This window comes from Rhinolophus hipposideros (genome assembly GCF_964194185.1).
Source record: "Rhinolophus hipposideros genome assembly, chromosome: 2".
In the NCBI taxonomy this organism is placed as follows: domain Eukaryota; kingdom Metazoa; phylum Chordata; class Mammalia; order Chiroptera; family Rhinolophidae; genus Rhinolophus; species Rhinolophus hipposideros.
Genome location: NC_138048.1, coordinates 90,431,233 through 90,445,057, shown reverse-complemented (window position 1 = coordinate 90,445,057; position 13,825 = coordinate 90,431,233).

Here is a 13,825-nt window from a genome sequence, read left to right as displayed (position 1 = left end):
TTCATTAATGTTTAGCTTCTGGTGTACAATGCCATGATCAGGCATCCACAGTATCCCTGAGGTGGTCTCCCAAATAGGACACATGCCCATCGGATACCCAACAAAATCTTTACAACATTATTGATTACGTTCCCCAAGTTAATTTTCAAAAACCCTGAGGCCATCTTGTGGTTACCAGCTGCTTCCTAATCCCTTCACCTTTTCCCTTATCCCCACCCCGCCCCCCGCCCATCTAACAACTCTCAGTTTTTCCTTTTTGTCCCCAAAACTGTTCCTTTTCTTTCTTCTGTTTCTATCCCCCTGTCCCACCCTCCTCAAGCAACCACTGATCTGTTTCTGTGCAATAGATTAGATGGCATTATCTACAAGTTATATAAATGCAATCATACAATGTGTGCTTTTTTTAATCTGACTTTTTTCACAGAACATAATTATTTTTAACTTCATCCATATTCATGCATATATAGTTTACTGTTTGTTATTACTGAGTAGTGTTATATTGTACTAATACACCAAAATTTGTTTATCCATTCACCTGATAATGTGCATTTGGGTTATTTATATTTTATGCCATTAGAAATAAAGCTGCTATGAGCATGAACATTTGTGTACAAGTATTGTATGGATATATGCTTTCATTTCTCTTGGATAACTACCTAGCAATGGAATGTGGGATCATGTAGTACATTTATATTTGACATTTTAAAGAAACTACAATTTTTTCTTCCAAAGTGGATATATCATTTCACTGGTTCACCAGCTGTGCATGAAAATTTCTGTTCCTCCACAACCTCTACATTACTTGGTACAGTCAGATCTTTTCATTTTAACCAATAGAACAGATGTCGAATGTTATCTCATTGTGGTTTTGATTTGCATAGTCCTAAAGACTAATGATATCGAGCAGCACTTTTTTCATGTGTGCATTTATGTTCTGTATTTCGTCTTTGGTGAACATTCTGTTAAATATTTTCTCCTCTTTTTAGATTGGATGGATTTCATTAAACTTCTTAGATTATGGGTTTGCGGTTTTTATCACATTGAAGATGATTCAGCCATTATCTCAACAAATACTATTCCCACCCTTTCCTTTAGCGACCCCAACTACATGCATATTTGGCCCCTTGAAAGTTTCATATACACTTATTGATGATTTTCATTTCTTAAAATTACTTTTTCTATGTATTTCATTTTGGATAAACTATTTTGTTAATGTGATTTCAAGAAAACTAATATTTATTTCTTCAATGTAGAATATCATATTATCCCCATTCAGTGCATGATTTTTCTTCTTAGACATTGTAGTTAATCTCTCTCTATTCAATTTTGGCTTTCTTTCCATTTCCTTTTTTGCTGTTGTTGTTGTTTTGTACTTATCTTGTCTCTTTTTAACTTTTGAACGTATGGAATACACTTATAATAAATATTTTAATATTTTTTCTACTTTTAACCTCTTTTTTAGCTCTCAGTTGAAATTAATTTCATATCTATATCTATATCATCTATATCTATATCTATATCTATATCTATATCTATATCTATATCTATATCTATATGTGTGTGTATATTTATCCCTCATTATTATGGGACATTATTTTTTTCTGTTTCTTTTTATGACTGGTAATTTTTACTAGATACTAGAAATGGTGAGTTTTGACTGTTGGGTGCCAGATAGTTCTGCATTTCTATTTGAGTTTTGGATATAGTTTTTGTTGTTGTTATGCTTTTTGTTTTTGTTTTGTTTTGTTGTAAATGGTTAGATCCATTTAGGTGTTACTTTTGAAATTTGTGGGGCAGGACAAGAGTTAATGTTTAGTCTATGATTTTTGTTTTTTTCCTCTAACAAGGCAAGATATATCTGACTGCTCTACCCAAATACCCACATATTATGAAGTTTTTCCACTGGTGCTTTTGGGAACAGACTTTGTCCCCAGTGCTGTGTGACTATCAGGTATGGCTTCCTCTAGACTTTCTGATGGTTATTTTCTTAGCCTTTGGTAGTCTCTTCACATATATTCACTTAACAGTAAGTAATCTGTTGAATTCTTGGGAGGTACTCTGTGCATAACTCAATAGAACACTTTCTGTGAAAGTCCTTTTTTTCCATTACTCTGTCTTCTGATTTCTAGTTTTCTTGTTCTCCTCAAAAAATGACCATTACCTTTACAATGTACGTAATCTATAGGGTGCCACCTGTGTTCTCCCCCTCATGCCATAGCCTGGAAATTCTCTCAACGTTGTTATCTGGCACAGTCAGATACCGTACCTATTTTTTTCTCCATTTCTCAAATATCACTGTTCTTTGTTGCTTGATATTTGATATTTTGAAAACAACCATTTTATATACTTTGTTTTTGTTTTTGTTGTTGTTTTAAGCAAATAGGTATAATTAATACTCTTTTCTACATTTTGGTCAGAAACAAAACTCCCTTTTTTATTTTTCATTAAGTATGAAGACCACCTTACATAATAATTATATATAGTTGGTGTACTATGCGACAGTAAGAAATATATTACACACTTCTGGAAATTTTTTCATTCTTCTTTCTGAAAGATAGATATGTGCATAAAAGGGGATTGAAAGGATGAGAACTAAATCTTAGAAAAGCCTGAGGAAACCTAAAAAGAAAAAAAAAAGTGGAAAGTAAGGGACAACACTGTGATTAAAGTATCGTTGAATAAATAAAAGGCACTTTTAAAAATCTGTTCAAAATACAAAATGCTGTGGAGTTTATGTAAAATGAATATTGTGAATAGATGATATGCCATAAAACCTCTGAAAATATAAAAAGTCTGTTTTCATTGGAACATTGATATAGAATTTATATTTCAGGGTCTACGGGCAGGATAGATAAAGAGATAGTGAAGGCAGTGGCTACTAGTTACAAAAGCATTCCAGTAGAATGAAGGCAGAAAGTAGAACTTCATCGAGCAGGAGCAGGAAGATCAAGTACACTTTTTAATATGATACAGACTGTGTCTTCTCAAAAGAGGAAAATTCAATAGAATGACTATCATAAGTGATTCAATGAAAAACTACGAGTACATGTTGCTAAATTTTTGCTTTTCCTATCATGTAAGAGCTCGTAGAGTACCAAAAGTGTTTGGATTCCTTGACATAGCGTTTGGAGGTAGTTAAGTTGTTCTAAAGAGCATAGAATACTGCAGCTGCTGAGCTGGCTTGGCACACTTCCATAGATTTGGCCAGTAAGAATTCAGTGATCTCAAATGGATTGGGAAAAATATTGAAAAGGAAGATCTGTATGTCAACTTCCTGTATCCACAAGGTGACACCAAACTGGAAGGGGAAGATATAGATGATGAGTGGCAGACAACTCTGTCATGGAGGAACCAATCCTACACTGAAACTAAGCACCTTTATACCCTGCAGCTGTACCCTGAGGAGGAAAGGGTGAGAGGCTCCATGGTTTTGTAACAGCCTGCCATAAGATGGAGAAGATAATGGGAAATAACCTGGAACAACTCTTCACAAGACTGCCTATTGTGCCAAGTTCCTAAAAGGATTACAGGGTGTTACAGGGAGACTTGTGTCAAACTGAATATGAGCCTTGTAGGCTTAGCCTTGTGTATTCATGCAGTGTGGCCATGGGGTCATGGAGGAGCTGTTTTTTTATAGCTGTTTGCTACATTACAGAATAGGTGGAGGGTAAATCAAATCAAGATAAAAAATAATAAAAAAAAAATGTAGGAATAGAGAATGCTAGAGACTGAATGTTTACATTCTCCCAAAATGTATATGTTAATCCTTAATTCCCAATGAGATGGTATTTGGAGGCAGGCCTTTGGAAGGTGAGAAGGTTATAAGCCCTCATGAATAGGATTAATACCCTAATAAAGGAGACTCTAGTGTATCCCCTTGTACCATGTGAGGATACAGTGAAAACATAGCTGTCTGTGAACCAGGAAGTGATTCTTCACCAGACACAAATCTGCCAGAGACTTGTTCTTAGACTACCAATCTCCAGAACTGTAAGAAATGAATTTCTGTTGTTTATAAGTCACCCCAGTCTATGATGTTTTGTTATAGCAGCCTGAATAAACTAAGACAGAGAAGATCCTGAACCGTTTCCTGAAAAGAAAAAAAAACAAAAAAAAAAAAACACAAAACAATAACAAATAAAACAGAAACAAGTGGATATGATGCTACCATGCTACCTCTGGAAAGTAAAATAGTCCTCAATTCATCTACAGTTAGCAGAATTAGAGTCATTTGGAGATGCAAAAATGGGAAGTTGACTGATCCCATAACTGATATTTTTTTTTAATGAATAAGATAGTATATCTTATACTCCTTCACAGAGATTATGTAGCAATGACCATTAATGTTATATGAAAATAAATATTTTATATGAAAGTTGTAGGAATCTGAATATTCTAAATCTAATAAAGAATGAGTATCAATAGCCACCATTGATTCTTATTCAACTACTGAACAGAGGGAGCCTAGAGCCATTCTAATCTCTAATTTTGAATACATTTCGTCATTACAGTATCGAAAAGTTCATTTGAAATGTACAACCCCTGATTTAATAAATGTTACAGCTATCTGAAGTGAAGAACCTTAAAGGTTATCTAGACCAACATGCCTGTTATATGGATGAAGAGACTGAAGTTTTTTTAAAGACAACGTACTTTTACTAAATGCAGTGGCTGCTGCTAGAGACAGAGAGACAGAGACAGACAGCATACTCCCATTAGCATTTTTTTTAAATGCACAAAACTAGTGAAAATTTATGAGCAGAAGTGAAAGTTTCTTTGCAAATTCTGAGAAGCAAGAGGTACGTTGTAAATTTCAAATACATTACCATATTTCCAGAACTCTTAAAGACTAGTACTGCCATCTTGTGTCTTTATGATTATCAAAAACTTATGTAATTGTTTGTATTTTTTATTATCGACATGACTCGATTAAAGATACATTATATAATATACATGATTGTATATTTCAGATACTAGTATTAATTTGAAATAAAAACATACTTCACCTTAAAACTGAGTTTATAGAACTTAAAATAGGACTGAAAATAGTAGATTATTGTAAGATAAAAAAATTAATGTATTTTCTATAGGTGTCTTCTTTGTATCACATAGGTTATTATTTTTTCACCTATAGGAAATTACTTAGTAATGACAGACAAAGGCAAAAACATGCCTATTCTATATATTAATATATGTTATGTATATTAATATATTATTCTTTATATATACATATTCATTTAACAAAAACTATTGCATCGGTTTGTTGAGTGTATATTGAACAGAACTTAAAGTCATTTTTTCACAAAATTTTGCTCAAGAAATTATTTCTATTACAGTAAAACTGGGGGATATATTTAAATTTTATAATCGCAGAAATGATGATTTAACAGAGTCTGTTCTTCATAATGAACAATCTCTTTGATAAAACATTATATAATTTGTAAAGATATTTCAATTTTTTAAAAAATAATCTAGATTATTTCAGATTAAAATAAATTCATTTTTAAAGAAGGAAACAATGGCAAAATTATTTTCATTAATACATTTAATATTTATTAAACTTAATAAAATATCTAATTATATCAATATATTATGGAGAAGATACATTAGTTAATGAAATGTTTACCACAACTTTGCAGTAGTAAGGGTTGAAGTGGCAAATATAATTACTTTTCTTTATTAGTATAATATTAAGGACCTGACTTTCTGAAAAGTAGGTGAGTATTCAGTCAAATAATTAAAAATTAGAAAAGTAAAGAACTCAAGCCATGTATTTTGATTCCAAGTTCATTAGTCTTCCAACATCACAGTTGGCTTTCCCAAAACTATCTACAATCTATTCCTTACTTAAAAAAAAAAAAAAAAAAAAATATATATATATATATATATATATATATATATATATATATACACATATATACAAAATCAATGATACATATACATGTTTTATAAAGGAAACTATTCTTTGCTTATGCATTCTCAGTGAGATAAATAGATTGATGTATTGCCCAATGCAGTCTGTGTACTTTTATGAAATAATTTGTGCTCTGACATATTTTATTCAACAATTTATTTCCCAATTCAGGTTGTTATTTATTCTGAGCATACTAAATGATTTTATTAAGGCATTTGAAACTAGGGTAGTAATTGACTGCCACTGTGTGTGAACTACAAAATAAAAAAGAAAAATACTGGATAAAAGAGATGACACTTTCCAATATTTTGAATTTTTAAAAGTTACAGAATAAGTGAGTGAGTTGCTGGTTTTGCATTTCTACTAAAAAAAGTTTCTATAGACAAAATAGGAATGAATAAGAACCATGGATTCAATTTTACAAATAGCTCTTTCATACATTATTCTAATTGTTCCTGAAAACAATCTTAAGAGGCAAGCACTTTCATTAACATTTTACTAATGAAACTGGGACTCAGAGAGGTTAAATTACTTCCATAGACTCACACAGCTGTTAAATGATATACTCAGGCCCCAAGTACAGAATTTTAGATTTTACATTTTCATGAACTTCCATCATTCTACTATGTTAGTAGTTTTCCCCTAGATACCTATACAAGTAGTTTGCTTATCTTTTTAAGTATTTTTGTATCCTTACCCAAAATAAAGGCTTGCTTATCCTTCATACATTACTTGAGAATGGTGAATTTTAGACAGTTTTAGCTGCAACTTGGTCAAAAAATCTAGAGAATGTTAAGTAAATCCTTAGGATTGGAATCTTTCTAGTTTTGATAATTCCTCGTGTAATGCCCAAATAATATTTTTGTTTGGTGTGTACTTGTTTATGTACCGTGTTTTCCCAAAAATAAGAACTAGCCAGATCATCAGTTCTAATGCGTCTTTTGGAGCAAAAATTAATATAAGACTAGGTCTTATTTTAATATAATATAAGACCAGGTCTTTAATATAATACATAATATAATATAGTAATATAATATAATTATACTGGTTCTTATATTAATTTTTGCTCCAAAAGACGCATTAGCGCTGGTGGTCCAGCTAGGTCTTACTTTCAGGGAAACACAGTATGTCTGTTTCTTATTTGTTTTTACTTTTATTATGGGAAAATTCAAACATACTCAAATTAAGCCAACATTATAATAAACCTCCCTGTATTCATCATCCAGTATTCTGCTATATTTGTATCATTGATATCTTCAACCATACATCTTCTTATCACTGAATGTGAATTATGAGGACAACATTGATAATGATTATGATAAAGATTACCTGTGCAATTTTTTCAGGTAATGTGTTTTTACTCATTAAAATTTAGTCATCCTCATTAGTGTATATGTTTGAGTTTGCACAAAGACAGACACTCATGTAACCATTACCAACATGCCCAAATAATTTTAAAGTTGAAATAATAAAATGATAAAAAATAAGGGCATTAATATTATTTCAACGATCTAAAGTAAAAAAAAAAAAAAATATATATATATATATATATATATATATATATATATAAAATCTGGAAACTATAAATCCAGATGGTATCAAAGTAAAATATTTTAATTAGGCTATGTTTGTTTCCTTAAGCAGACTGTTTAAATTACCTCAAAAAAAAAAAAAAAAGAAGAAGAAGAAGTTTATGTAGCCATGCACAAAAATGCTGGAAACTATCCTCATAAAGAACAAGAACCATAAGGGCAGATCACAGGAAAGTAAACCTTGGCATATCTACAAGGTTTAACAAGCTTGCAAATCCATCCTAGAAAAAGTGCTACATACCTCATTGCTGAATATCACTATGGTCACCTTTGAAGTACTCCTCTTGGGAAGCTATGCACTGATGCAAGTGTCTACTCCAACCTCCAATGCGATTTTGGAACTCTTTCTGGAATGACCACCAGAGCTGTTTTTGTATTAGCCTTGATGTCCTGAATGTCATCAAAATATTTTCCTTTCAATATTTCCTTGATTTGGGGGTAAAGAAAGAAGTTATTGGGGGCCAGATCAGGTGAGTAGGGAGGGTGTTCCAATACAATTATTTGTTTACTGGCTAAAAACTCTCTCACAGACAGTGCCATGTGAAGTGGTGCATTGTCTTGAATTGTTGGCGAAAAGTTTAGGTCATCTAACTTTTTCATGCAGCCTTTTCAGCACTTCCAAATAGTAAACATCATTAACTGTTTGTCCAGTTGGTACAATTTCGTAATGAATAATCCCTCTGATAACAAAAAAATGTTAGCAATATTGTTTTGACTCTTGTTTTGGACTAACGGAACTTTTTGGGTCATGGAGAATTGCCTGACTTCCATTGTGTACTTGATGCTTTGTTTCAGTTATATTAGTACACCCCTGTTTTATCACCAGTGATAACATGGCCCAAAACATCATCTTGCCTCTCCAAAAGGTCTTGGCAAACTTTGACTCTCCTTTGTTTTTGCTCATCAGTTAAGTCCTTTGGGACCATTTTTGCACACACTTTCTCATGCCAAAATTTTCAGTTAAGATTTTCCTGTGTCTCTATCGATGTTTACTTGGTCTGCTATGTTTCTCACAGTCAGTCAACCATTTTGATGCACAATTTGGCAAGTTTTTGCAATATTTTCGTCAGTTCTGCTTGTCCCTGGCTGCCCTGACCTCTCTTCATTAATGACATGTTCCTTCCCCTCAGAGAAATGTTTCATCCATTTGTACACTGCTGTTTTCTTCATGGCTTTATCCCCATAAACTTGAACTAACATATTCCTGATTTCACTTCCACTCTCGCCAGGTTTAACAAGAAATTTAATGTTTGTTCGTTGCTCCAATTCAAGCTCAGACATTCTCATGGTTTCACACAAAAGCACACAACAACAATAATGAACCCCACTCAGCAAGACACCACTACACGTCGACACGAACACAGCTGTGATATATCAAGGTCATGAAACCTTACTGAGCTGTTTGTACAGTGCTGTCAATGTAAATGCATGGTGGCAAGTTTACAAACTTAATTGTACATTTGAGATCTGGAATATATAACTGATGTATCAGCATTGACTCTGAAATAGCACCAGGGAAATTTAAATATTGTGTCTTGTTTGGGGGGAACTTTTGCAAATAGTGTGATGCTTTATCAAAGACATCTATCCCAATAGAAATTGATCTACCAGAGTAGTATTAAATGTGTAGTTGCCACACTCCAGGTGGCAGGGGTTAAATTTCTAAACCCTATCCTGGCCTCCCAGAGGCTCTCAGAGAATCTGTTTTGGGTACCTTATTGAGAAGAAAACTTTATCTTCCTGTGATTTGCCTTCCTCCCCTGTGATGCCCCAGGCCCCTGTGCCATGCTTTAGCTCAGGATGGCATATACACCTCAATTGCCTGGTTTACCTAGTTTTGAGTCTAGATAAGTCTTTCTACCTGTGAGTCTCGTATTTTTATGTGGCTCATGTACATATGAAATTAACTTTGCCTTTCTTCTGATAATTTATGTACATTTAATTCTTAGGTCAGCCAAAGAGCCTAGAAGGGAAGGAAAGGAAATTGTGTCCACCCCTACCCTATAGTTGCCTGTATTTAGTAACACTATAAGGGCAGGTTTCCACCTCTGGCATGACCATGATGGCTTCAATACTCCCCTCAGCTTCACAGAACTTTAGACTGGCTTTTTCCTGACTTTAGGCCTCTGACCTCCCATTTCTTATAGCATTTACTTAAGAAGACTTGCAATTGTGAATTCTCTCTTTGCCCCTTTGAGATGTAAATATTCTGCAACCCAGGAATACCTTTCTCAATCTCCTGGAAGCCATCTCTCTGAAATATAACCATCAAGAAATATATGGCCCAGTCTCTGTGGGAGGGTAGGACCTTAACTTAAATAAGTGACAATTATGGTCCGATCACATTTACCATCTGCTCTCATGAAGTCCCCTAATACTTCTCCATGGATTTATTCCAGGCTTCAAAACCCTCCTGGGCTTTGTTTCAGCAGAGTTGAGTTTAATCTCTGCCCTATTGCAAAATCTTGACCCTATTGCAGTAGTGTTGAGTGAAGTCTCCCTTGCTTTTTTGACACATCCTGTGTCTTTTCTTTTTCTTTTACAAGCAAGCAAACTACGAGATTTGAATGGATAAGTTAAATTTAAGGTGGAGAACTGGAAGTTAAAATTTGCTTCTGAACAAAGCCACATTTCCTATCTGACTCCTAAGCGGCTTTCTTAGTTGGTATGGAAAACACCGAGAAAAGTGACCTAACTGAGAACTAGAACATCCAACATCCATTATCAAGAAATTTTCTTTTAGCTTTTTCCCATTTTGGATGCCCCTCAATTGCTCATATGATTCTAGTCCTTAGAGTTTAACAAAGTTGCTGTGAATATCCAGTGCTGTACATAATGGCAGTTTTGTAAATGTGAAATAACCTCGACTATCTTGTGTTTTGTATGCAGAGCCACTAGTATTGTTATCTTGGCCACTTTTTTATTCAAAATAAATAAATAACAATTAAAAAAAAAGAAAAAAAAAGAAATTTTCATAGATAGGGCATTTCAAAATTCCCCCCACCCCCACACACAATTCTTTTTCTGAACTATCAAATGGGTGAGGATGAAATAGAATTCCCTGCCCATACATCGAATCCACACATTATTATAGGCCTGAAATTTTAATGAAGGGTAGAGACTCTTACTGTTTTTTAAGTGAGGCACAAGCAAGTGAAGTCATTGCTCTAAAATAAGCTAAGTAGCCAAAGACCTGATAACATAATTCAGATTTCTCAGAGTGTCACTACTCTAATCTGCTTTTGTATTCATTTCCACCAGACTGCATTAGAAGGCATATTTTAAATCAAGATTTTATACAGAAAGGGAAAATGTTGTTCATGTTTATCAGATAAGCCCAGTTATTGGCAATTAAAATGAGCTGTGCTCGTTAGCACACTGTAACCCATGCCCCTTAAGCAACATCAGGGAAGACACTGTGCTCACTTTCTTCCTACCTTTCATTGACCTTGTGCTCTCTTACACATGCACTCTAGCAGAGATGCTTCAGCCAAGTGGCAGTATTAAAGTAACAAGAATCTTGAATTATGAGCATTCAGTTCAGTTACTTTTCAATTGGACACTCCATGTTACAATTTGTTTTGTTCTCATAAAACAAACAAACAAAGAAGATTGACGTTCTACCTATTTGAAAATTGCTTCATTTATGGATGGTACACGAGGTGTGATCAAATGATACAGTGAATGTTAAAATTAAAAACATATATATACATATATGTTTTTTACTGTAATATATGTAAATATTACAGTAAAAGACACATTGCCATTAAACCCCCTCAAAATCCTCCCCCTCACTTCGAACACACTTATCCTATCATTCTTGCCACTTTCTGAAGCAGTTCTGGAAGTCCTCTTTCATGAATATCCTTATTTCATCCTCCATCATGACAACATTCCATGTCACACATCACTTCTGGTATGGCAATTTCTGTCAAATAAAAACATTGCGGTTTGTCCTTATCTGCCTATTCACCAGGTCTGGCACCGTGTGAGTTCTGGCTCTTCCCAAAGTCAAAATGATTCAGGACATAGAGACAGCCACGATAGCGCAACTAAAGGCACTCACGAAAGAGGACTTCCAGAACTGCTTCAGAAAGTGGCAAGAGCAATGGAATAAGTGTGTTCGAAGTGAGGGGGAGGATTTTGAGGGGATTTAATGGCAATGTGTCTTGTACTGTAATAATTGTTTTTTTCAATTTAAACATTCACTGTAATTTTGATCACACCTCATATGTTGCCATAATGTCAGAAAATGAGGAGGGGATGGATTCTCTTTATATTCTTATATAAAATCTCCTTCCTAAAGCCAGTCAATAGCTCTGTTCAGATTTTCTTTGGTCTCATTTTAATCTTATTTCATTGATACTCAGAACCTCATATAATTCATATCCCTGCATTTATGCATTTGGTTATTACTCAAATCATATAATTATTCTTTAACAGTTTATATTTCTCAGCAAAAAAGCTATCAATATAAGTGTATCCTGAACATGTACTGGTAGATTTACTAAGTTCACCAGATAATTTGTTCTATGGAAGCCATTTCAAAACAATACAGCAAACCTCAGGCTCCTGGATAGCAATTCAGAGGGTGGCTGGAGATACTTCTTGGCATAATACTTTTTCAGGTTTCTCCAGTTTTGGCTAACAGCAACTCACAGCCTCAGTTTACAGTCTGCAATGATGCACCCTGATGAGTGAGAGCTTTTCTCAGCATGAGTCTTATTAGCATTTTTCTGTGCTAGGCAATAAGCAAACTCAGTATTCCCTGTATCCTCCCCTTTTCATTGCCCCAATCAGAAGGCTCTCATTTCTTTAAAGAAGAAAGCATTCTCTACTAGCTGTACAAAACATTTTTTTTTTTTAAGTCTGCCCTACTGGAGACAGGTGAAAGACTGACTTTTCAGGAGCTACATGGGAGACTACTTCCAAGGGTTCTTTGCATTAATATGTAAAGCAATAATCGGTAAGTAGTACCTTTTGACAAACAACAGGTGGCTTTTCATTCTAAAGGAGGCAGTATCTTATTGTGAATCAAAGATACCCTGTGGTTCTGCCATCACTTTCCTGTACCTCCTGCCAGCTCAGGGTATATAGATGTCTTCACAGACTAGAGCAGCCTTGCTCTCCTCAGAGTTGCTTTCCATGCTTAAATTGAACTTCAATGGTCCAGCAAGTCACTTCACCGGTGTACGCTTTCCTTGCACTCTCAAATCACAGGGGGCTTTTGAACTGAAAGTCAGGCTTCCTAATCAGAGAACAGAAAACATAATAGAACATTCTCTGTGAGAATACTCAACACTGGAATAAGCACATGCAGTGGAGATTTGCTTTTGCTTTTAGCACATACTTACTACCCAAAATCATTTGCTCTGGATTGAAACACTTCTTATTGAATGAACATGTAATTCAGTTATGAAACAATTTCTAACCGTTGATAATGTGTGGTGTTTGTTTTTGTTTGTTTGTTTGTTTTTTATGTTACTATAGTTAGTTGAGTTCACCAGAAAGATTAGAAGTGTTGAGATTACATTTTGGGCCTAAAAGAATGAGAAATTGATTTTCCAAAAAATAAGACATAGATGCCTTCATTTTGTCTGAGATACTAAACACCATATTGACATACACAAGGCAGATTAAGACAAGTTAGATGTGTATGTATGCAGTAGAAGCCAACCCAGAAGTACCACAGAGAATGGGACCCTCTCCCAACCTATTGTGTGTAATCTCACCCATAAAGTAGACATTACAATAGATGTGTGAATATTATCTTTTCTTCTACATAACAAGTAAGTTAGTGGGAGTGTCTACTGTATTTTTAACAAGAATTCTCAACTTTAGGATTTACAAATATTTGTAATCTGTATAATACACATTGGGTTAGGTGTCTCCTAATTTGTGTGTGTGTGTGTGTGTGTGTGTGTGTGAGTGTGTGTCCAAACACATTTTTTAATGAAATACATATTGTCTTTATCTCTACTTCTACTTAGTTACCAATCACTATATTTTGCATGTAATGATGTATTTTAAAATGTTCCTATATTATCAAAATTTCATGATACTAAGAAATTTGTTGAGTGACTTAATGAGCTTGATTAACTAGAGAGTTGAAATTAGGAAGATTTATTCAGTAAGGAATTAGAACATAAAACTCTAAGTAAATATATTTGGAGCTGACTGAATTGAGAGTATTTGATCAGTAAATCACCAAATATTCAAGATATTTTACTAGAGAGTGGAGACTGCTGTATCTACTAAGGAAAGTCACAAACGTAATTATCTGCTCAAAATTATTTAGAGAAAGGAGAGAACATCCTAG